Below are 23,434 nucleotides of genomic sequence, written 5' to 3' on the forward strand. Positions count from 1 at the left end.
AGTGTGTCCTCCACCTTTGTATTTGTATAAACATTTGAAAATAACTATTACCTTTAGAGATTAATTCTTTGGTAATCCTTAATCCCTTCTGGTTGAAGGAAATAGTTCTTCGTGTTCCAAAGAGAAACGGGATTTGTTTTATTTTCCTCCACTCACATCACCTGGTGAGTCAGAGTGATGCACTGATGCTAATCAAACAACAAAGTCAATTAAAGGCTTAAGCTGTAGGTTTTAACCACAACCAGGAGAGTCCCATGACAGACAATGTTGTAAAAGCCACCTTGGTTTTTCACTGTGAGTTACCAGAAGCAGGCTAGTCTTATTTTTTTTAAGAATAGTAGATAACAGCTAGTTTTTCAGCCTACAAACCTGTCATTATTTTCTCATAATACAGTATATATGGACTGGCAAAATCATAACGGTAGTCTCTCAGATAATGGCTTTATTGATTAGATTTCAGCTCTGTTACACTGCATTTACATGGAGTATAATTTAAATTAATTTTCTCCTTTATGGAGAAAAAAAAAATTTTAATAATTTTAATTAAAAAATAATTTTTAAAATTAATTTTCTCCTTTATGGATTTTATAAATCATTATTTGATGGGTGAGATTATCTCATGTATTTTATTACCTATACAAACTCTCTCACTGACAAGAGGAGATAGCTTTGCAGAAGCACCTCTGCAGAAACTTATGGGCAGGCTCCTTCAAGTTGGAGGAGTTTTTACAGTTTCCCAGAGTGTAGAGACAGTCTGGGAAAAAGCAGAAGTGTTTATTCAAAATCTAAGGAACACAAGATGGAAATTGGCATCATGAGCAGGGGGCAAGAACTGACCTCTAGATGTTGAAAGAAGGAACTACAGAGGAGGACGGTAAACAGCCTCAAAAATTATCACTGCTGGAGAAACCCAGAGAGGAATGGAAAGACAGGAACAGTACAGCTCATGAGGACCTTAAAACAGCTTCATGTAGTCAGCCTGTCTTTGGCAAAACCAGAAGAAAGGATTTTACAGAGTTCAAAATACAGAACCTAGGAGGATGGAGAAAATGTGTATCTGTGTGGGTACACTATGTAAGGCTGTACTCCAGAGAGTATTAGACCAATGCAGATATTAGAATATGCAAACAATTACTTTGCTGCCACAGAACAGCATTTTTCCTACTCTTTTGAGATGAGATTGTGCTGTTGTCAAGTTACTTTCTTTGAGGAATTTCCTGCTCTCTCGTGTCATGAGCACCATCACTTCCCAAGAGCCCTGAGAGCACAGCTCAGCAGCTGGCTCAAAGTCAGGGAGTGAGAGGGGACCTGCCACAAGGAGACCTGAGTGTGCAATAGCTACAATGTCAGTGAGTGTCGTGTTTCCAAAACGCTGTTACCCAAATACTGTGGCTCAGCAGTCCAGGCAGCTGTGCTGCCCTTTGGCAGCAGGAAGCTGGCAACTGCATCTGTTTCTTCCTCCTTCTCACACTCAGTCCTATTCTTAACGCAAAACCACTCCATGCTTTTTGGGGTGTATCCTACAGAACTGTAATTCCAACCTCCTTAAAATTCAGTTTAGTTCTGGTGTATGGGAACAGTGCAAATGCTATTTTGAGGAGTAGAAAGTGAATTATTCTGCAGTCCTGTCTAAGGATTCCTCCTGAATGTAGTTTTCCATGCAGTTAGTTCTGCATGCAGCAGCAATCCCTCATGTAGGCTTGTCTTTAGCCATTTTCTCCATTTGCTGAATTTGCATGATGACTTATTGTTATTTTACATTCGTGGATATTCCTCTAGATCCCAGAGGTTGCATGCAGAACAAAGTACAGCACATGCCATACCCTTGCATACAAAGGCAATCCCTTTCTGTGGGTCACAGATGCAACACGGAGTGAGAGAGGGGGAGACACCCAGCAGAAGTTATGCCATTGCTTACAGGTATGTTATACATATCTTCATCTTTTACCTGGCCATGATAGATACATGGAATTAGTGCCAACTGCTCTAATCAGTCCCTCATGACATCAGGACAAGCTCCTACTGCGGCACAGTAAAGCTTTAGCTGGTAGATTCACTGTCTCTGAATTGGAGAAATCAGTTCCTTCTTATTATGGAAGAGGTTTGAGCTGTAGAGAACAAATATCTTTGAGATACCACTGTAATGAAACTCACTGCTATTCCTAGGAAAAAAAAAAAACAAAAAAAAAAACAAACAAATGAAAATCCCACCAAAAAAAAAATTAGGGATAGAGGGATACTTTGGGTACTCCCTATTGGCTTTTGACATTCATACAACAGCACAGAGCCAAGAGTGTTAGAGTGCTGCTCTGTCTACTCGGTTGTACTTCAGGTGTGGAAAATAATACCGAGCCAAAACTTGCAGAATGTTTTGGATCTTTAGAAATGTATAAAAGACATAGAAACCATCAGGACTGAAGCTGTGGGCTTGTAATATCTGAAGTAGTTGATTTCTTTCCTCCTGTAGCAAACATCCAGCTGACAAACAAGGGAACTTAGGGTAAAAGATCCAAGGAGAGCTAAGTACAAGCATCCTTCTTCCTTACCAGTGCTGTAATTAGTACAGAGCAATAGCACCATCAAGCTCCAGATGAACAATTACATGCCAGGAAATGCAACCAACAAATATCCCATTAGAAACAGTCACATCTGTGTGGTACCACATAAGTATGCACCAGTGCCACCTAGCCAATCCCCAGCGTATGTCACTCATAGTGCTAGGCAAACCATGGAACAGCCCTTTTGCAAATCACCTCTTCTACACACTTGGGGAAATTTGTAGAACCAACTATTTTAAAAATTATATATTTTTATGAGCTTATTATAATCAATAAGCTGATAAAATCAGGAGCGTAATATATTAATTAAATGTGCTTATATTGACCATATGAACTGTACAGAGCTAGCTGTTTATCCAATGGCCCTGTCATCATCAAAACTATCCTGATGTGATGTCCAGAGAAAGCGAGAGAATCCAGCTGTCTGTGGAATAACTTTGACAGACAAAAAATATCCCATAGAAATTCAAGGACTTTCCATTGAACTAAGCCAAATACTAAGTTCTAAAAAAGCTATTATCTCTAACTTGGGCTACTGCATATTCTGAGAAAGCTCAGTCTCAAAGTTACAAATACACAGACCTCCATCCAAGAGAAAGTATTTTGCGTGTCTCAGTTTGATGGTAAAGAGAGTGCAATAAAAGAAACAGGCTTCCTAGTGCAAAACTTGTATCACCTCTAATATAATGGCCAGGGTAAAATGAACTGCAGTTAATGAGCCTTGGAGTCTCCCAAAGCAAAGCCTGAGTTTTGAGATTTGAGCAACCACAGCTTTGGGAAGGTTTGTATTTCCATCAGGACTCTGAGCTTCAGCATCATTTCTGCACAGAATGGTGGTGCTATGGCCAGAAAGAATCACTGGAATTAAGAGAATTTTTTTCTTCCTTCAACATTACTGGAAGTGTTTTAGGAGCACTAATGACATCATCTACCTACTGAAGATAACAGGAAGTCTCCAGTGGCTTCAAAGGCACTGGGATTTAACTCTGTAACTAATGAAAGATAAGGCTGGAGGAGAGGGGTAATATTTTAATTAAATCAATTGTCTGAAGTGCAATTCTCATTGTCACTAGATGGTGCAGCAGAGTAGCTTTGCTTTGGATCAGCAGAACTAGAACTTTGGAAAATATCATGACAGGGTTTTTTTTGCAGGCAAAGACCTCCATAAAGTGGGCCTTTCTCTCCGAACTATTTCTGTTTGCAGTTTGAACACAATGATCTTCTCTAACACTATTTGAAACTGAAAAAAGATGGGTGATACCTATGAGGACTAACCTGACACCATTTAGCTTTAGCTATCTATGCTCTAGACACATGCAGCATCCTATTTATTTAGAAAAGCTGGGTGCTACAGCTGAGAGCAAGAACCTGAAATGTTACATTCATCACAGGAATGGTTAAAGAAAACTTGTGCAGATGATTCCTTGGGTTCACCAAACTTCATACTTGAGCTGTATAAAGGGCAAAAACCCAGGATGGTTTCGAGTATTTTCTGCAATACTGAAAGAAAAGTTTACGTGATACTAACGAGAGACGTCTTTTCCCTCCTGTTATCCTGTTCTTTCCTCTCCTGCTCTTCACCACAGATGTAATAGAAAGCAAAGGAGGTGATGGAATTCAGTGCTGAGATGGATTATCCAGGAATCTTACTTAAACCCCTCCTTTTTCATAATATCAAATGATAGATTTCATTTTCAATTCCCAGCTGTAGTTCTGTGCCTATCAGCTGTCCATTACCTCTCTGAAATCTATGGTGGACAATTCCTAGCCTATTTCTCATGTATTCATTGGTATAGCTCCTTCCACTCAACAGTAGGATATCTCTGTTGCTCTGTACCAGCAGTTTCAGTGCTTTAACAACAAAAACATGTTTCTGCTTTTGGGTAAAGGCCAATTCTAATACTAAACCAACATTTGATGTGCTCTCGATAAGGGAGGCTCATCAGGACATCCAATATTGGAGTTCAGGTCTGAATCAAAATTATCAGATTGTCCTTGTTGACTTTGATTATTGCTTGGAAACTAAATTGTCTACAATGAGAGAAGAAGTAACTCGGGGATTTACAATTTGTTTTATACTTTGAGCCTATCTCAATAATAAAAATACATTATGCTTTGAAAGGATAATGGCACTTGTCATTCCAACTCCGATTGTGAGAAGAACTTCACAGGATATTTTTATTTTTGCATTAAAACTGATGAGAAAATTGTGATTTTCAGAACAGTACAGGAACCATGTGGCTGTGTACTGAATTTTACTGGGTTAAGATTAAAAATATGTGCTTTATTTTTTCCTCTAGGAATTTCCTGCCAGCTCTAATACAGGATATGATTTTGGAGAGAGAGAGAGGGAGAGAGAGAAGTCAGATTCTTCTGCAGTTCATGCAGACATTATTTAAAACCCTTGAGAGAGAATAGTAAGAAACAGAAGTAGCCAAAATAAGGCTAAGTACTAGTTCTCAAATTGCTAAGCCTTCATATATTAAAACATATTATATACCACATGTTCATTACCTTAGTATATTCTATAATCTGTTCTGTGAGTTGAACATGTCAAAAGAAGGATATAGAAATCCACTGGTGATGAGATGACTGGCAGCAAGATTGAAGCATGACTCTCAGAGACCTGAAGTCTCAATTGAAGGGGTGAAATGTTTGAACCCTGATGACATCAGCTCACAATTCGTGTTGTATTTATTATTGACTGAAAAACAAATTAAGGCCAGAAGACAATTACTTTGGAGCTCACGCCTGGTTCAGATATTCTAGTGAACTGTGTATATATGATTGTACAAGTGAATGCTGATGCATATTTGGACATGCAAGAGCACGTTCTTCGAGAAAAATTGTGTCTTTCTCAGAAATCCAGTGCAGTTAGGTATAAATGAAGATGCTGGGGTAGCAAGTGGTGGGATCACATTTTTCTGTTTATTTTCTAGAAGAAGATAATCACATCTTGAGCAACTATTTTGAGTTCTGTAAAACTACAATAAGCCAGACTGTGTGGAAAATGAAACAAGGGGAATTTCTCAGATGACAATTCAGGCCACTATGTAAGACATTAGGTAATTTTCAAGGTTTTTCTCTCTCTGCCTTGGTGTTTGTATACAAGTATATATTTACTGTACAAATACTTATATATTTACATATGTATTCCCCTTGGGGGAAAAGGGAAGGGCAACTATTCAATACTATTGAACTGTATTCAACCTGAGCTGAGCTGAGGTGTGTATTTAATTGTTAGAGTGTAAATAGGGAACAAAATGCATTTGATAGAGGAAGTACACTCCTGGCAAACCTGAAGAGAGTCTGATATATTTTTTAAGGATTTTGAAAATTTGTTTTACAGGCTGTTTTGTCTTTTTTTTTTTTTTTTGATCCAGTTCTGGAGTGATAAAGTGAAAATAGTTTGAAAAGATCTGAGGATGAGTGTATGTGGGTATTTTGGTCCAAGCCGTTCTCCCGTGTCCCCCTGAGATGTGAAGAAGGTCTTTGGGAAGGCAGTGTGAGAAGTAAGGGATATGTTAAGCTGCACATCGGCTGTGTTGCAAGTGTCCAATTTAAATTTGTGCTTGAGGGCTCATTCTGATACCAGTGTGCTCCAGATAATATTATGGAAGGTCTCCGTTATCAGAGACTAGGGAGATGATGCATATCAAAATAGAAAATTAGTATAGTCATTCACATAATTAAATCCACTAATCCAATCATAATGGCACAACTGCTACATCCTGTTACTGTCTGGAAAACAGGATGTGTATCCCAAGAGGCAGTCACAGAGGGCAATATTTTAAAGTAAATTCCATCACTATGTATGTTAGAATGCTTAATTATGAGCAACCTTATATTCTAAATGTCACATTTTATCTCAGGAAATTAAAGGAGACAAGTTTTTAAAAAGCAAAGGAAGGAAAAGTTTTTTACCAATTAGTTCCATTTTACCTAAAGTCTTTTAAAATGTAGAATCTCTGCTAATAAATATTGTACTTGATCAGTTTTGAAGTGTTCCATTACATTTGTTTATTATTTAAGACAAATTCCGCTGCATTTGAGCCCCAGAGAAATTATGCATAGCATGGTAGAAGCTGCTAGAAATGGTACTGAACCAATGCCACATCCACTACATCATCTTGCCATGGCAGAATTGCTCTGAGTACCATGCTTTCAGGTTTAAATTTCCAAAGTGAGGATCTTGGGCACTGTTTGTGTAGTGAGGCTTTTGTAGTCTACTAAGCTATTTCAGCCACAAAAGGCTTTTCTTATATTCAGCCCCTTCTTAGAGCTATCTCACTGCTTCTGGGTCCACCCAAACCTCGCATCATTTTTCCCTTCTGCTCGGGCAGCTTTGCAGAGGGTGTTTGGTTAGCTCAGGTCACTGGCTCACTTCCTTGCTCATGCCACCAACTAGGATAAAATCCTATTAAAACCACGAGTGTGTAAGCTGCACAAGGAGTCAGGGAGAGTGACAACCTGTTTGTTGTGTTTTAAACCTTCAGGTGGCTCGCAGGCTCCACAAAGAGCTGCTTCCTCTCCTCGGTCACACTTGTGCTCTGCACAAAATTGTTTCCCACTTTCCCACTCCTGCCTGTTATGAACAACAACTGATCAGATGAAGAACAGCATCCAATACCTCACACACCTGAGAGTGATGTTCTTGCTGCTCCTCCAGATCTGCTCTGCACACCTCTAGCTTTCATTCACTCTGGGAAGAGCTGAAACAATGGTGGTCAGTGGCTCCTACCATTACCATTGGCATTCAGAATATCAACAATGATCAGTTTTTAAGGGATAGGGAAGGAGGAAAATTATACATAATAGAGAGAACCACTAATGGGATTCTAATTCTTTTTTAGGTGCGACTCTTTGGGTGAGGACATTTGATCCCAATATCAATAGTTTCTCTGTCTCCAGGGCAAAAATTTAGCGCTTTTGCTTTCTGTGCTAGTCACTGTTTATAATAATATGCATAGTCTTTATTACAATAATTTTTTCAACATTTTATGAAGTGTGCTTATTAAATGAAATGGTAAGTCTGTCACTGGCAAGTCTCTTGTGCTCTTTTTTTTTCATATTTCCTCTCTTTTGGCAGGTCCATGAAAAGGGAGTAAGTTTCTGTGGGCTGTGCATGCTTTTCCACCCTTTTTCAGGATTTGTCACATCTCCTGGAAGGCCTTATAACTCACAAAACATGATTTTATATCCCAGCAATTTGCCAAGTCTTGTCAAATCCTAACATTTTTGTTGGCAACAATTTCCATCTCTCGGCTGAAAGGGAGTAGCTTAGATCATCCAGTCACAACACTGTTCTTTGGATACCTTTTTATGGTCAGTGTTAATTTTGATACATGGTTTAACCTCTGTTTGCGGGGGGCTGCCCGCTGTATTTCATGTCGTCACTCAGTGAATCTTTTGCAAAGTGGACATGCTGCTTCATCAGCTGATTTTCCATTTTTACATGTCTGCACTTGCAGTCCCACTTCAGTCTGAAAGAAAATGATCTGAGAAAAAAATAATTTAAATAGAGGTACTCCTTATTTCCTTCAGAAATGGTTCCTTTGTTAGGTACAGCTGCTGTTGCCATACTGTAAAGGAGACTATACAATGAGCTGATGCTCTGTTTACTTTTTTGGAAGATGCTTTTTCATCCTGTTTGTTTTGAACTCATCCTCTTCACCTCAGTGCAACAACAACAAAACTTCAGCTCTTGGGATGAGGAATAGGAGCCATTTAATCTTTAGGACATGAGTAAACTAAAAGAGAAGTTATTGCTCATTGTAGCTTGTTCAAACAGCTCTGAATGAGAGAATTTTGGATTGTTGAAAATGCCTAAAGAATAAAACAATTCTCGTATTTTGCACTGAACACTATTAGTGGTGAAAAATCCAAGAGGACATGGGATTTCCTCAGGTAGGATTTGTGAAGACAATATTTATTGGTTTTGGTTACAAGCTCCAAGAGAAGTGAGAAATGTTAATAATAAGCAGTGCAACAGATGTTAGATTGCTACATCTAGTCCTGCCATATGCTCTTTGTTATGAGTCATTCTGGATGCCATCCATCCCCGTACCAGTGCTCACTGGAAGCATCAATCTGCAGCAGGAAGGGTGAAGGGAGGCATATGCACAGCACAGCTGGAGGGGTCTGCCCATCTCCTCAGCCTCCTCAGGAGGGGGGATGCAAGAGCCTGGCTGCGTTTACATTTACCACCATCTCTACATGACCTAAGCCGTGCTGAGTCCCACTTAATTGGTACACAGCAAATGAGGAATCCACTCCTGGCAGTTATTTTTAGTCATTCCTTATGACATCTCGGGATAGCAGGAGAGTCTGACCTCCCTCTGAAATGAAGCACTCCTTGCCCTTTAGCACAGTGTTGCTTAAATTCACATCAAGCATGAATGTATTCAGCAGCCTCCATCCGTGTCAGATTTTCAAGGGGAAATTAGGATGGTACATAGTCACACTGAGTCATACAAGGAACCCATGGTTAGATTCGTACCCCAGATGGACTCTGTCCTTTTTTCTTCCTGTTTGAAAGCAAACACCCTGTCTTCTCATGCACTAGTTCAGTCTTGTGTATCAGCAGTGGGGGAGAGGAACAGATGCCAGAGGAGCTCGAAGAATAGAAAGGGCAGGCTGCTGCTACCTCTGATGAGAATCAGCTCAGGAGATCATGGAAAAGGGACAGAAAAAATAAATGTTCTGGAAGATACCCAGGAGTTTTTCTTTCAGTTTGAGGAAAACCTCACTAGCTGTTAAAATGCAAGTTCTGCACTTTAAAAGTGGGACTTATTTTGGCAACAAAGCCCTGCCTGATAACTGCAAGCATTGGTCTGCCTTCAGGTCTCTCTCTCTCTCTCTCTCTTTTTTCCATAAAATTCCTTCAGCACACACCAAGAAACAAAAAACAAAGGTTTCTAGCTGCTTGGTGAGAATTTGTAATTGAGATATTCGTCTTGTCAGAGCGAGCAAATTGGCAAATCCCCATGGACCTTTGCCTTGCAAGGGCAGAGCTGGACAGGCACGCAGCGGGAGGCAGGCGGTCCCAGTTGTCCCTGGGTCCCCAGGACTCCAGCACAAGAAGAAGGAAGCTGTTGTGAAACAGAGGGAAATGGGAAGTTATTTACTTTAACTGATTTCATGCTTTGCTCCAGAAACCTGGCTAAATTCTGATCTGCTTTTGAGGGAAAATTTCAAAATATTGCCATGGTAGCCTAATGAGGACCCAAATGGCTTTAGTTCCTTGACATGTCTAAACTTCAGTGAAAGTGAGTCACATTTTTTCTTTTTTTTTTTTTTCTTTGGGTGGCAAATCTAATTTTTGCTGTGTTGCACCCTGCTGTGCTGGTTGCAGGGCATTGCAATCTGACCTCTCGAGGTGCTGAGAGATTCTCTCAGCACCTACATATCATCATGGCCTCTGCTCTCAATCCTGTCCTGTGCTTGACTGGAAAAGGCCTCTGGTCTTCAAGCATAAGAGCAAGACCATCATGTCATAGGACTGGTATATATTGACCTACAGTCCTGGTTCTGGGCATGGTTCAGAATGATACAGATTACCTGTGCACCTTCAGAAGCCAGAAATTACTCGGTCCAGAGAAATATTTCTAATCAATTTAAGGCATTACATATTATAAGCTTTGTGATTATTTTTTTTCTTTCTAACAGATTAAGTTGTACCAAAATTTATATTAGGTTATGGAATGTTACACTTTAACAATTCTCTGTGTGTGTATATTAGATTTGAAATGTTTATTTTGGTATATGATCCAGAGATTTCACCCTCTGCATCCCTCTCGCACTGTGCTGAAGCCAAAAAACGAAACTCGTTCTTTTAAAGTCACAATCTCCTTAGTGGGTTTTGCAGTATGGATTTGTAATAGAGGGACATCAGTCTCCTAAACAGCCATCCTTGATTTTTTCACAGGCACCGAATAGGATATTTTTCAGTGTGAGGTACATCTGCAAAAGACCCTTTCATCAGAAAATGCCTGTCTGTTAAAACAAGAGGGTTTTTTCCTACGAATAAGCACCATTTGGAGGTAATGTTTACCATTGTCATGCGTCCAAGATGCCTTTTTTTTTTAAAGACTATATAATAGCAAATACACATGGTTTTATTACTGCAAATTAAACTGACATTTGGGCAAGTTATTACAAATATGAAACCCAAAGGTAAAAGCTCATCTGCATGATTATGTATGGATGTACTCACACACTGCACTTTCGATTCTCATTTTGGCAACCATGGGCTGGATAGTTAATCTGGATATTTCCCACTCTGGCACTGGGACATGTTCTCCCTTTGTGGCAATAGCAGATATGGAATTTTACAAGTCTGCTCTGTCTATTCGCTAATGGGCTTCACCTTTTACCTCCAAGAGCCTTTTTTTGAGTCCGGGGTTTACAGGTTCAGACACCGCAGGCAACCTAGCCAGAGGTGTTCTCATATGGGCCCAAAACCCATAACAGAAAAGCCAAGTAAAGGATCATGATTTTATCCTTCCATACCATAATACTTCTTCCTTCTTTGCTGGATATCAATACATCTTTCCATTTTCTGTGATAATTGGTGAATCAAAATAATTCCCAGAGAGAAATGTGCTATTTCCCAGAGACAGTGGTGCATTCAAGTGTATTTTTATGGTAGATGAGGTTTTGGTGTGTCATCTTTGAAAATATGGGCAACTGGATTATTTTTCTGGTCCAACAAAAACAGCCACAGGAAAAAAAAGGATGCAAAATTCAGGGTGTTGCAAGTTCACTCTCGGAGCTAAGCTGTGGTCTCTCTATTTTGCTATTGCCAAGAATGCATGCCAAGTCATTGAGGTTGACCACGTTTTATTACCTCTGTTTTTGCTATTCTACCTTATTCCTGAGACAAGTGGGAAAATTGTGTCTGAAAACTGTCTTTAAACCCTGGACTTCTAGATTGGACATCTTTAATGAATACTGGACGTGTTCCACTGCTGTGCACTGCTGTCTGGGTCTCGGCTTATTAGATACTGTTTTGAAATCCATAATTATAACCAGGTTTGCAATGGGTCACATGCCTTTGTGTACAAAAATTTCTGTCATCCTGGTATAGCTGCTATTTCAGAGGAAATCAACTGATTCAAAACTAGCATTTGAATACTTTTAGCTTTACTTGTTTTGGCCTTCCTTACCTAAGGTGTGAAAAATGGCAATTTCTGTATTTCTGGGAAATTAATTTTCAGTGTTGACTTTGGGCCAGTAACCCAAAGTGCTAACATAGTCCATATGTCTGACTAGTGAAGGTTGAGTGAAAAGTATGAAAGTTCTAGCGAAAGTCCATTTTTCCTGCTCCTTTTGGTAAATTGCAGGATTCCATTATAGTGACGATAATTCACAGTTATTCCAGTCAGAGCACTGATCCCCAGTGAAGCTGGGATGAGGGTAAAACGCATGGAATTTGTTCTCTGTAGGTGCTGCTTTTCATGCTGAGCAAAAGCTCAGTATTTATAATTTGCTCTCCTGTAGTATTTACCATCTTTCCGCCCCTCTCTTAAGACTGCAATTACCGCCTCATATTTTCTTTTTAAACTCTCTCTCATTTTAATACACATTTTGTATTTTCTTTCAATAAATGCTGTCACGCAGCTCTTCTACTTCCTTTATTGAGAAAACACTCATACGATGGTGGAAAAAAATTGAGAGGGAGGGAGAAACAGAGAAAGGAAACAGAAATCATAACCAAAGAGTTCGCACCGATTATTGAAATAGTCAGTGTTCCCTCGGGCTGAGAGAAAGGGAAAGGCACTTTTACAGTGTCTTGGAATATTTTTCTTCTGCACAATTCTGACTTTTCAGCACATATTCATGCTACAGCGAGAGAAGGAAAGAAAACAAAAAGGATTCAGAGGTTTTACAGTAAGTTTTTTCATTATCTTTCATAGTGACACTTGCTAGTAAAAAGTCCCAGGGAATATTAATGTTGAGTTTTTAAAGCTATAATTTTAAATACTCTTTGTGTAAAATTATTTAGCAAGCACATAATTTAGTACTAGTATTTTCTCGTCCTCTGCAAAAATTTTGTAGCTTAAGTCACAGTGACACTTTAAATGTAAAGTCATTTCAATATTTATTACCATGTTATTACTAATGGAAAATATTTATGTATTTTTAGAAGACTTCAGTAAGCCTCAGGTCTGCTCTTCAGTGGGGGGTTTAAAGACAGAAAAGAAACAAATAAAGACAGTGAAAGATTCCAGTCAAGAGCTTCTGTACAGTCACGAGGGACTTCATGCAAATATGGAGCATTTCGCTGTGCTGTAACACCAATTATAAGCAGAGAACTGCAATATTTTAAGAAATTCTGCCTATCAGAGACTGCTTTTTATTTGTTGTAATTACTCAAATTCAGATTAATTGAAATCGGTCTTAGGATTCATATTTGTTTCACTAGCCTTTGAATCTTGCACAAACAAGTCACTAGCAAAAGCTCTTTCAGATTTTAGAGAACACAAAAGGCTGGTGCTGTCATCTCTGGTGGCTGCGGAGATGATCTGTGGACAATTGACAGGGCAGAATCAGGTGCAAAGGTGCAGAGGGGAAGGACGCAGCAGTTTTCTCCTCCACAGCAAGGTGTTGGGTACTGTATGAAAAATTGATTGTATAACTCTAACAGACTAAAATTATGCCATTTAAAATGTTGTTCAATATTAAGGTATAAGTAGCATTAAATTCCTGAGTTCCCTTTACCAAAACAAACTGCAAAGGCTTCCCCATATGATTGCCAAATGACTACTTGAATTTGCAGTTGTAGCATATTTCTCCTCTAAAACTGCTACCAATCTTCCAAATACAAGCAATAACTACATATGGAGATGTTTAGCAAATCAGAAAGAGTAGACTGATTGCTGGGAAATGTTTTGTTTCCAATTATTTGCTCCGTAAAATCTAGAATCCTAGATAAACAGAGTAGCAAAATCCCAGTGGTTTATCAGTAAGTATACACTGACTTAGAAATGCTATTGAAATTGCTTGTTTTGAAAACCCCTAGCAGAGAAAGCCGAAAGCAAAAATCTCTTCATATTGATCTACTTTAGGGATGAATTGAAGCACTTCAGGGTGGAGTGCCATGGTCAGTAAAACATTTAGGGCTGGTTCCATCTTTACCCTACATTTTGCCTCGGTTTCTTTCATCCTCTTTTCCATCAAATGAACCTGATTTTTTGTTCTGCCTATGTACCTTTCTCATGTCCAATACATATGGAACTTGCTAAATCAGCTAAATTGGCTGACGTGCCAGCCAATTCCAAAGGGGGAGGCTGAGAGATACACCATTACTTCTTATTTCTAATGTGTTTTTTAATTTGAAACTTGTCATTTTCTGTTGTGATGCTGACTCAGCAGTAAGTTTATTTCCAGAGTTACTAAAACAACTTTCCTCTCAGAGCAGCAAGGGACCCATGACTCACTGGTAAAGAACAGCGAAACAGAAAGAGGCCTTTTTCCATCTTTTAATATTGAAAAATAAACTAGAAGGAGTTCATAAAACAGTCCTAGGGAATTTCTGTGACATAAAAAAGTAGCAGTAGATCTCATTTCACAGACAGATTGAACACAACCATATTTAATGTGGGTTGCATCTTAAATATATAGCTTGCATTATTTTACACATGTTGCAAAACAAGATTTAGAGGGATCACTTTTGATTTGCTTATACCTACTTCACATATGTCAGAATCAATCAGTTTTTCAGATAGATGGTTTTTTACTCATATGCTGCAGTAAAGTGGCATTTTGTACCTGTAAACTTTCTTTCGGTTCCCAGCATTTAATGACTGCTCTTTCCCATCCCCAAGGTTTTGGGATCATTCATGTGCTATGTTCAAGGGTTGGAGATGAAAAAATACAAGAGCATAATTTCATTCAAAAGGATATTTTTCAGGGAGGCACTTTTCCATCTTTTGCTGAAAATAGATTATCTCCCTCTCCATCATCATCAACAACATTTTAGTAAAGAGCAGCAGAATGCATGTTACTCTTCAGCTAATAAATCAGCACAAGGGCTTTGCTAAGCTAGTTATATATTGATCAGCTTTTGTGCAGATTTGAAAAGGTATGAACAGATTTGAACATACACAAATAGTTTGCATGCAGAAAAGCAAATTTATAAGCTGTCTTAAAAAAGGACTGTGTGTTTCCTACTATCGTGGTTCTCAGCTAAGAATTTTCTGGTCACCTCAAAACATTTCTGAACCAAGGAGAAAGCTGGAAAGAGACTGTCTCTCTTGAAGGGAATGAAATTCTGTGGAACATCAACTGCTCCAGCAACTTTTCATAGAAAGACAGAAACTGCTATTCTGAGCCTGAAGAAGAACACAGACTTTGCTAATGCTTTTAGATACCACCAGCATCTCTCATATATGATACCCCGACTACAATGATGGATCAGCTCCTTATTCTATGTCCCCTTTAAAGTTACTGGAGCTCTCTGAATTTCTGTGGCATGGGACACTGAGAGCACATGCTCTCCTTGAGCTCAGATTGGAGTGAGGGACTCGGAGTGCATGGCTTCAGCCTTTGCTCTCAGATCACACACTGTTCTTGCCTGGGAGGTCCCAGAGAAGTGGCTGCTCTCAGGACTGGCCTGTTCAGTATGCACATGAAGCCCCTCAGCAACCTGGAACGTGAAAAAGACATATATATGATCCTTGTCATTCTCTCCTCCAACTTACTTTCTCCTTGCAGGATGCAACTGGAGACACAAGAGGCTGAAGGTAGAGGAGAGAAAACCCACTGACCACTTCTGATCTTCACAACACCCCCTTGTTTGACATCTCCCTTACTCCTTGCAGATTGTTACTCTGCTTAGGCTCCAAGTGCATCTGAACACCCTAACAGTGCTCCTGCACAGTAACATTTAAATTTTTCTGATGGCAGATATGAAAATTCTAGATTTTTGGGAGACCAAAAATAGCAATTTTTTAAGCATCCTCTTAGTCTATGCAGTTGCTCCTCACTAGGGCTGTGGTCCTTATTCGTCAGTGACCTAATGAATATCATCCCAATTGGAGGTCTGGGTCCCACACTAAACCTGCTTTAAGCAATTTTCCCAAGCTACCCTCTGATTTTTTTCAGCCTGCTTTCACAAGAGCTTTGTCATGGTGTTCCACAGTACCACTCAGCTGGAATATTTCCAAATTTAACAGCTCAGGCCCTCAATCTGAAAAGACCTTTATATCCCTATGGTACTCTTCACATTCAGAACAAAATGTAGTTTTCAAATTTGGTTTTGCCACTAGCATGTTATGTGATGTAAGGCAAAATATTGAATCCTGCTGTAGGATTGTTGGGTTTTTTTTTTACAAATATGCTTTCCTACTCCAGTTTTATGTTACTAAGCTTATAATATTTTAGTGTCAGGAAAGAGTTTTACTGGGCATAGACATAGAAGAAAATGTTCCGATTTGCAACACATACTATTATAACTTGAAAATAAATGCATCATTGTGTCCATTCCTTACATGTTTATCAACCACACATTTTCCGCACAGATTTTTATATTATACATTCACACACAGTGTCCTTTGCCACCACCTTTCCATTTTGACAGTGTTTATACACTTAAACAATACATTCAAAAAAAAGCCCAAAAATAAAACAGTTAGATGTTCGCTGTTATCCCAGGGTATTGTGTTCATTTTCTAGTAAGTGCCTCTAGTGCACTGGGGTCCCTAATCAATGTAAATATTGTTTAAGATGAACGTTGCAGTGGGCATACCATGGAGCCAGACCACCAGCAGAGCATTAAACAGGGACAGATGTGAATGCCAGGATAAAAATGAAGACATTCCTGAAGTGTGTTACTTATATCTGTTTATAGGAAATGGTAATGGAAAAAAACAAAACCAAAATTTCTGGAAAATAAGAACGTGAGTTAAAGTCATGGTGTTGAGACTTTTTCTTTTTTTTTTTTAATCTAAAATAGCAAACTGAAAATATGTGTTATTCGGGTATCTTGAGCTATTAATATTGTCTAGCTTTAATCTTCCATGAATGTTTTTAATTAATTTACAAAGGTATAACCATTTTGGTGATTATCTGTACTGGACAAAAATGCATGGTTTTATTTTATACACATGGCTTTCTCTCAGAAGTAGTATCTTTTATAAGATTAGAGGATCTAATTAGGATAACAGACAAAGTTTCATGCTGTCTCAAACAGTCATTCAAGGAGAAGCAATGAGAGAGAGAAACATCCTCTTTTAATTTATGGAGATCATCTGATTCTTACTTCTTGCTTAGTATTCATGTTGATTAATTCACTAGCTGTCAATTTCCATGAGCAATTATACAGCAGATTTCCTACTGATATTTAAACACGTTTGTTCCTTGCTGGCTTTGTAGTCAGGCTGTTCTCTGTGCTGCCTGATTTAGAGATTATTGGTGACATTTGTGGAGCCCACGCCACACTGACTATTTATGGTACTTGTACACGTGCTGTCTGTCCCTGCAAGGGCAGGGGAGGTGGCAGTGCCTACTGCTCTGGAGCTGGTGATGGCACAGGCTGACCTGAGTGGGGCCAGGAAGCGCAGGTGGGCAGGAAGGGGATCCCTTTTGGTTAAGTAGGCAGGGTTGGGGATCCCCACTGGAGGAGGGCAGGGAGAGCAGCCTCCTTGGGGAAGGAGAGAGGGGAGACGACTCAGCTGATGTGGTGATGTGACCAAAACATATTTTCAGAGTGCTCTGTTCCCAATAGCATCCAGAGCTGGTAGTTCTCAGCTCCTGCTTGCCACAGAGAGTTGAAACATCTATGAAGAGGGAGTGTCTTAAAAGTCCTTGGCCCAAAAGCCGGAGCTTTGATCTTTATCATGTTGAATGCAACAGATGAATTTAAAGCAAGATGCAGTGTTTGATAGCAGGGTGGGTGTCAGGTTGTCATTACTGCAGAGTCTTTAGTAGGAGTCTTATTTAGCTTCAATATTGATTTCTTGAATAGTGATGGCAGAGAATCTGGTGGAACTAGCATACTGGATTACTGTCTAAGCCAACAATGATTTAGAACTGAGTTGATTAAGCAGAATGGTTTGGGATAGGTTAGTGGAATTTCTAGTTAATTGTTTTCCATTTTGTAGCAAAATCAACTACAAGCAGCCTTCTAAAATGTGATTAGCACAAACACTATTGTTGTTTGACACAGTTTATCAAATATAATTATTTCCATATGAGATCTACAACTTTGCTTTTTTACATTCTTCATTGCATAATTGAAAGCGGCAGCCTTATCTTTCTTCTACCTTTGGTGGAAGTCATTCAATAAATAGTACCAACTGTATTACAGCTTAGAAATGTCTGCTGCAAAAGTCACTGCATCTCACTGGCTCTTGTCAATGCAAGAATACTCTGCACCTTCACTTTTAAAAAAACAACTGAAAGTATGCAGAGTGCATGTCAATATTGAAAGAATCATGTAAGCTACAGAAAAATCACTTTATGCCTGAGTTATCCTGTGTTCTGTATCACCCTGCTGGGTGGTTATTCATGGGAAGTAGAGGGTTTAATATTAAGAGCAGTCACTGCACTAAAAGGATAAATATTTTACTTTTTTCAGAATTTATCTTGCATTTGCCCAAAAGTCTACACTGGCTAACATGGGTTGTTCTACCAAAATTTAGAGAAATAAGGACTGAACCCAAAAATGGCTCACTGTTAGAAGAAAACACCCTACCCCTGAAAAATGTATGCTTGTGACTGATCACATGCATGTGAATATTTCCATGACTACAGAGGATATTGATTGGTCCCTGTGGGACTACTCATGTGTAGAAATGCTTGAAGGATCAAGTTCTAATTTTGCTCAATATCAGAGCTAATTGCTTTAGATACTACTGACAAAAATGAAGGTTGTCTCCTAGCTGTGGTTGTTGAGGATGTTCCATGAATGTTTTTCATGGGGTGATATATTACACGTTCACATTTTTAAAACTGTCCAAATACAGTCAGTAACTATTTATACAATTAAATTTAACAACTATGAAATATGTGTTACAGTGCCAGTTTGAAACATATTCCTAATAGCTGGTTTTATATATGATGGACCACCAGGAAGCTGTCATCAGAATAATACTGTGCCTTTTTATACATTCCCTAGGTCTCTTTTTTACTTAATAGACTGTTTAATAATACTGTAGTCAAAACTGAACAATAGAGATTAATGATTTGATGTACAAATACTTCAAGGTAAAAATTAAACATTAATAACATTCCAGCTGGTGATAAACCATGGAAGCCTCTCAAGCACATAAAGAAGATTTTCAAGAGCTGTTTTAGAAAATCAACACACACAGAGAACATGGGAAAGGAGAGTGTTGTGTAACACCTCACCAGGCAAGCTTTACCTTTTCATGGGAAAGGTACTATAGAGACCACACAAATATTAGAAAAAAAAACCCCGCAACCCAAAACAAAACAAAAACCCCAGACCTGTTTTTTCAAACAGAAAAAACAACTCTTCAGAGCTAAGAGAGATTCAAAAGTGATCTAACTATAAAATAATAAATATGAGGGGAAAATTTACTCCTTTTTTTCTCAGTTTGCGTTTCATGAGAAAATTTCTGTATTGCAGACACTGCATGAAACAGCAATGTCCTATTTTTCCTTAATGCTCTTGATTTACTGGGCTCATAAAATGTAATACCAGAAGCTCTTCTTAATATGGACTCATTCTACTGCTAATGCACACAGGCTGTTTTTTGTCTTAGTGTCAATTCAAGAGAACTTCACTTGATGTGTTTGTAAAACAGTAGAAATGTTGCCTGCAAAAGGGAAAAATAGCTGTGTAAGAGTTTACAGCATCAGTTGCCAGATTAACAGCTCTCAGCTTGCGTTCGTTGTTTCGGGGTGACCCTTGGAAAACACATTCACAAGGAAGGAACAGGAGCCAGTGAATGTCCATCGCAAAAGCCTCCCTGCGCAGGTGTGGGGAAAGTTCCAGGTCCTACAGAACTACTGTTACTGCTGTTTTCAGCATCAGCCAAAGCTTAATTTCTCCTCTGTGACCAACTGCTCTGGCTCAGTGGGCCTAAGTGGTATGGGTAAGATTCCAGTCTCTCCCATCTGGCACACACCAGTCCAGCAACCAGCCTGTGCCCTACACCAGTCCTGGGCTTTGTCATGCAACACTGCCCAAAGATGGTCCCCACTGTCCACGGACACCCTGAAACACAGCTAAGCACATTCCTATTCTCAAGAATCGACAGGAAATCCGCTGAGTTCCTTGGAGATGGAAACAGCTCTTTCTGTGGCTTTTGGCTTTACAGCCACTTCCAGTAGGCAGCACGGGTACTCTGGCAGCAGAAGCCAGCTGATACACTAAACTATGCTAAAGTAGTGTTTAGAGAAATGGTAATTACTAACATCCTTTCTCAGTCAAGCCGACACTAACCAGGCCTACTGCTAGGTGTGTGTATATACACGCTCACACTCAATAGATAAATAGATACGTGCATATAGTCCAGGAAAAATATCTCTCTGGAAGGTGACGAGGTCTCACTTTAAATCAAGTACCTGACACTAATAAAAACAATGTATTCGGCCAGAAGATCTCACACACTGACTGGCTACAAGGTAAGTAAGTATTAAGCAACCCTTTCTTTTCTGCCCTCTCAGTTGCTTTTTTCTGTATCACAAGCGTTCTTTGAATCTTTACAAGTGTTTGTAAACAGACACTTTAAAATGCAAGCCTTTTATTTTTCTTTTTTTTTTCTTTAAATTAATTTTATCAAATGAAATTTAGCAGGAATTTAATATGTTCCATGGCTTTAAAATTACCTAAAATACTGACAGCTTTACTTTAAGACTCTCTATCTTCCTCCCTTCTCACAGGGGGTTTTGCTATTCAAAATGTTTTGTTTGATTTCTTTTTAAATAATTACAGGTTGGAGGTAAAGCTGTCAAAGGTATCCACAAGAATTGGGACATTACTGAAGTGATTAAGGTGTTAAAGTACCTTTTGCAGAGAGAAAAAGGCTGATTAACTATTTAGATGTCTGAAAAATTTTATATAATGCTCCTACCTAATAAATTTCCAGTGATTTTTGAAATATTGTCAACCAAATAATCAGCAAATAATTTACTATCTCTTAATAGTAGACAAATGTTAAAATACTACTTGATGACTTGTTGAAGTAATCAAATAGTAATTAGGAAACGAAAGTCTTGCTAGGCCATCTTATTGCTTACAGCTATTTGTCATTATTCTTATTAGTAGAAAAACCAAGTACTGGCAGTCAATATAAATCATGCACAAACAGCTTGTCGATATCAAACGTAGAAATATCTTCAATAGAATTATGTAGCTAATATTTGTTGTTTTTTTCTGTCAGTATTTGTTAGAATATTGATTTCTGGAGAGGAAAAGTGAATGATTTTACAGAGACAGAATTAATTAAAAACCACATCTGACTGTATATTTCTTGTTTTCTGTGAACTTGGTTTTGCTCTCGCTCAAAATTCAATCCTGTAGCACACTGAACAGCCAAACTTCATTTCAGCAGAATACTTTCATGCAGATTTCACTTTAATCCTATCAATTTTACTGAAACCACACATACTAATGTTGGAGAGAAATTTCAGCAGTTACACATTAAAAACAAGAAACTGAGTATTCACTGCAATTTTCCCTGTGAAGATTAAGACTTCTGCTTAATAATTAGCAACTGAATTAATTCAGTTCAAAAGCCAGTTTAAAAAGAACTAGGAAGAAGTCTTTCCCTCGCATCTTTCTTTGGATTTTCCTTTATGTTTCCAGTAACATTTTTAGGATCTATTCCTGCAAATATTTTTCTGCATGAGTAATTTAATTCCTCTGATAAATGCTATTGAATTCACAAGGGCTAGATTCAAAAGCAAAGTTACTTATCTGGGCAAATGCATCTAGGATGGGACTGTTAGGCAGCTCCCCATGACAGTAGAGAAGAGAAAAATAGCCTTAGCCTGTGGGACTAAGGCCTGGAGGATTGGGCCCATAGCCAGTGACATTATAGTATTTTTTTTTAATAAGGAGGAAAACCCACGCATGAGTGAAACCATATGGAAAACTGAGTTAAGGTGAGGAGGTTTTAAGTAATGCTTATTTATCATTTTGAAAGAGAAAAAAAAAAATCCTGTTCCTGCCTATTCCATTTTATACTTTAAATGTAGGGACTGATCCTTTTGCCAAAATTCCTCTCCTTGTCAGGGGGAAAGTTATCTGCTTAGACTGCAGCAGGATCAGGCCCTGAAAAGTCATTACAAGCTTGTTGGCAAAGCTTGTTCCCTTCCACCCCTCTCCTGTTTTCTGTTTTTCCTATCCCTACACAGGAACAAAATTAAAAGTTAAGCTAAAATACATTAACTAATATCAGTTTATTAATTGGAGAATTCAGCTTATCCTTTTTGCCGTTCATCTGAAACTAATTAAGTGTGTAGAATTACAAGGTGGGTGTACCACAGGCAGCAGTCCAGGCTCAAGTTAATCAAAAGAGCACATGTTGAATGCATACAATTTAGTTAAGGTTAATCCAGTGAAGATGATCCCTCGCTGGTCCTAATTACTCTAGGTGATATATTGTGGAAGGGGAAAATAGGAAGGAAGGGAAATTTTGTCCTGCTGGCCTACCAGGATTTTCTAATTAAATTTAGTAGGCTATGCACAGGAGCAAATAGTTTCAATTTGAAGAGAAGACCACACTCCAAGGGTGCTTGTCTGAAATTAATATAAGGAACTTTGAGCTAACAGAGTTAAGCATCACACCTTAAAAATATTAAAGTTAAAGCTGGTCCTTATGCCTTTACAAGTTTCCAAGATACTGGAAGCACTGTGTGTCTCTGAGCTCTTCAGACATGGTGTACTTTTTTTGCTGTAATTGTGTTACTATTTAGCTCTTGAGCAAAGGTAACAACACACTAAACCAGGCCTACTCTGTTACTTCACCACCCTCACTCAAGCAGCACATAGCAGTAGGACGGAGCTAATTTGCAAATCGAAATATGTTGGTTTTGTATTAACAAAAGCCTTTTCATTTAATCTTTTTTTTATTATGTCAATCCGAAAGAAAACAAAGGTGTTTTTAGGACTCAGACTTCACGATGTTCTATGTTCATTACCTTGTTAGGTTACATTTTCTCCACATTTTTCCTTTGTTTCAGTTTTCAAGGAATCTTATGAAAAGCTTTTTTTTTTTTTTTCCTCTAGGTATAGGCATATAAAATTTGTCAAATAATTTGCCCTATTTTTCAGGTTGGTGATATATCTCTGCTCAAGTGGAGGTATCTGTTTCTGATTTATTAACATTTGATCCCCTGGTTTCCTGCCATTGATCAAGACTAATACTCAGCTCAGCTGATGAGTTTTATATGAAATCTGATATTGCAGGAAGAAAGAAAAGTTAGTTCCATTTTAATATTTTTCTATTTCAAGGATTTTCCAGGACCACAACATGCACATGAGACGCCTAACAATATTGGGCAGAATGTGTTATACACACATATATATACACACATATATATACACACATACCGTTTCCCTGGGATAAAAATTTTTGGAAGTAAAACAAGTATTTATCAATAGAACAGATGTTTGCTTGGTGTCATTCACATCCTGTAAACTGTATATACATTTACACCCTACCGCCAAAACATGGTTTCACCCTACTACTGACCGTCTGTCTGTCATTCAATCTCTAGTTAAGTCACGGTCAATAAGGTCAACTCTTTGGCAACATCTGTATTTGATCAGTTCACACAAAATAGGAGCCTTCCTAATGCCTGACTACCCTGAAGTATTTTAAGAGGCAGCGTATTACAATAGTTGATTCACCGCTGCTGCAGACTCTGCTCTTGGAAGATTTTTGCCTCCTCTGAGGAAC

General features: G+C 38.6%; 1 long non-coding RNA gene across 1 annotated transcript in view; it reads left to right on the plus strand.

Moving 5' to 3' along the window:
• The first annotated feature begins 12,313 nt into the window (after positions 1-12,313).
• The window catches only part of LOC119699889, a 30,665-nt gene continuing 19,544 nt past the window's right edge, over positions 12,314-23,434 (plus strand). Inside the window, exon 1 of the long non-coding RNA XR_005256580.1 lies at positions 12,314-12,449. This is a non-coding gene — a long non-coding RNA (uncharacterized LOC119699889). The remainder of the gene's footprint in view (positions 12,450-23,434) is intronic.

The sequence above is a fragment of the Motacilla alba genome, chromosome 3 (assembly GCF_015832195.1).
Source record: "Motacilla alba alba isolate MOTALB_02 chromosome 3, Motacilla_alba_V1.0_pri, whole genome shotgun sequence".
Lineage (NCBI taxonomy): Eukaryota > Metazoa > Chordata > Aves > Passeriformes > Motacillidae > Motacilla > Motacilla alba.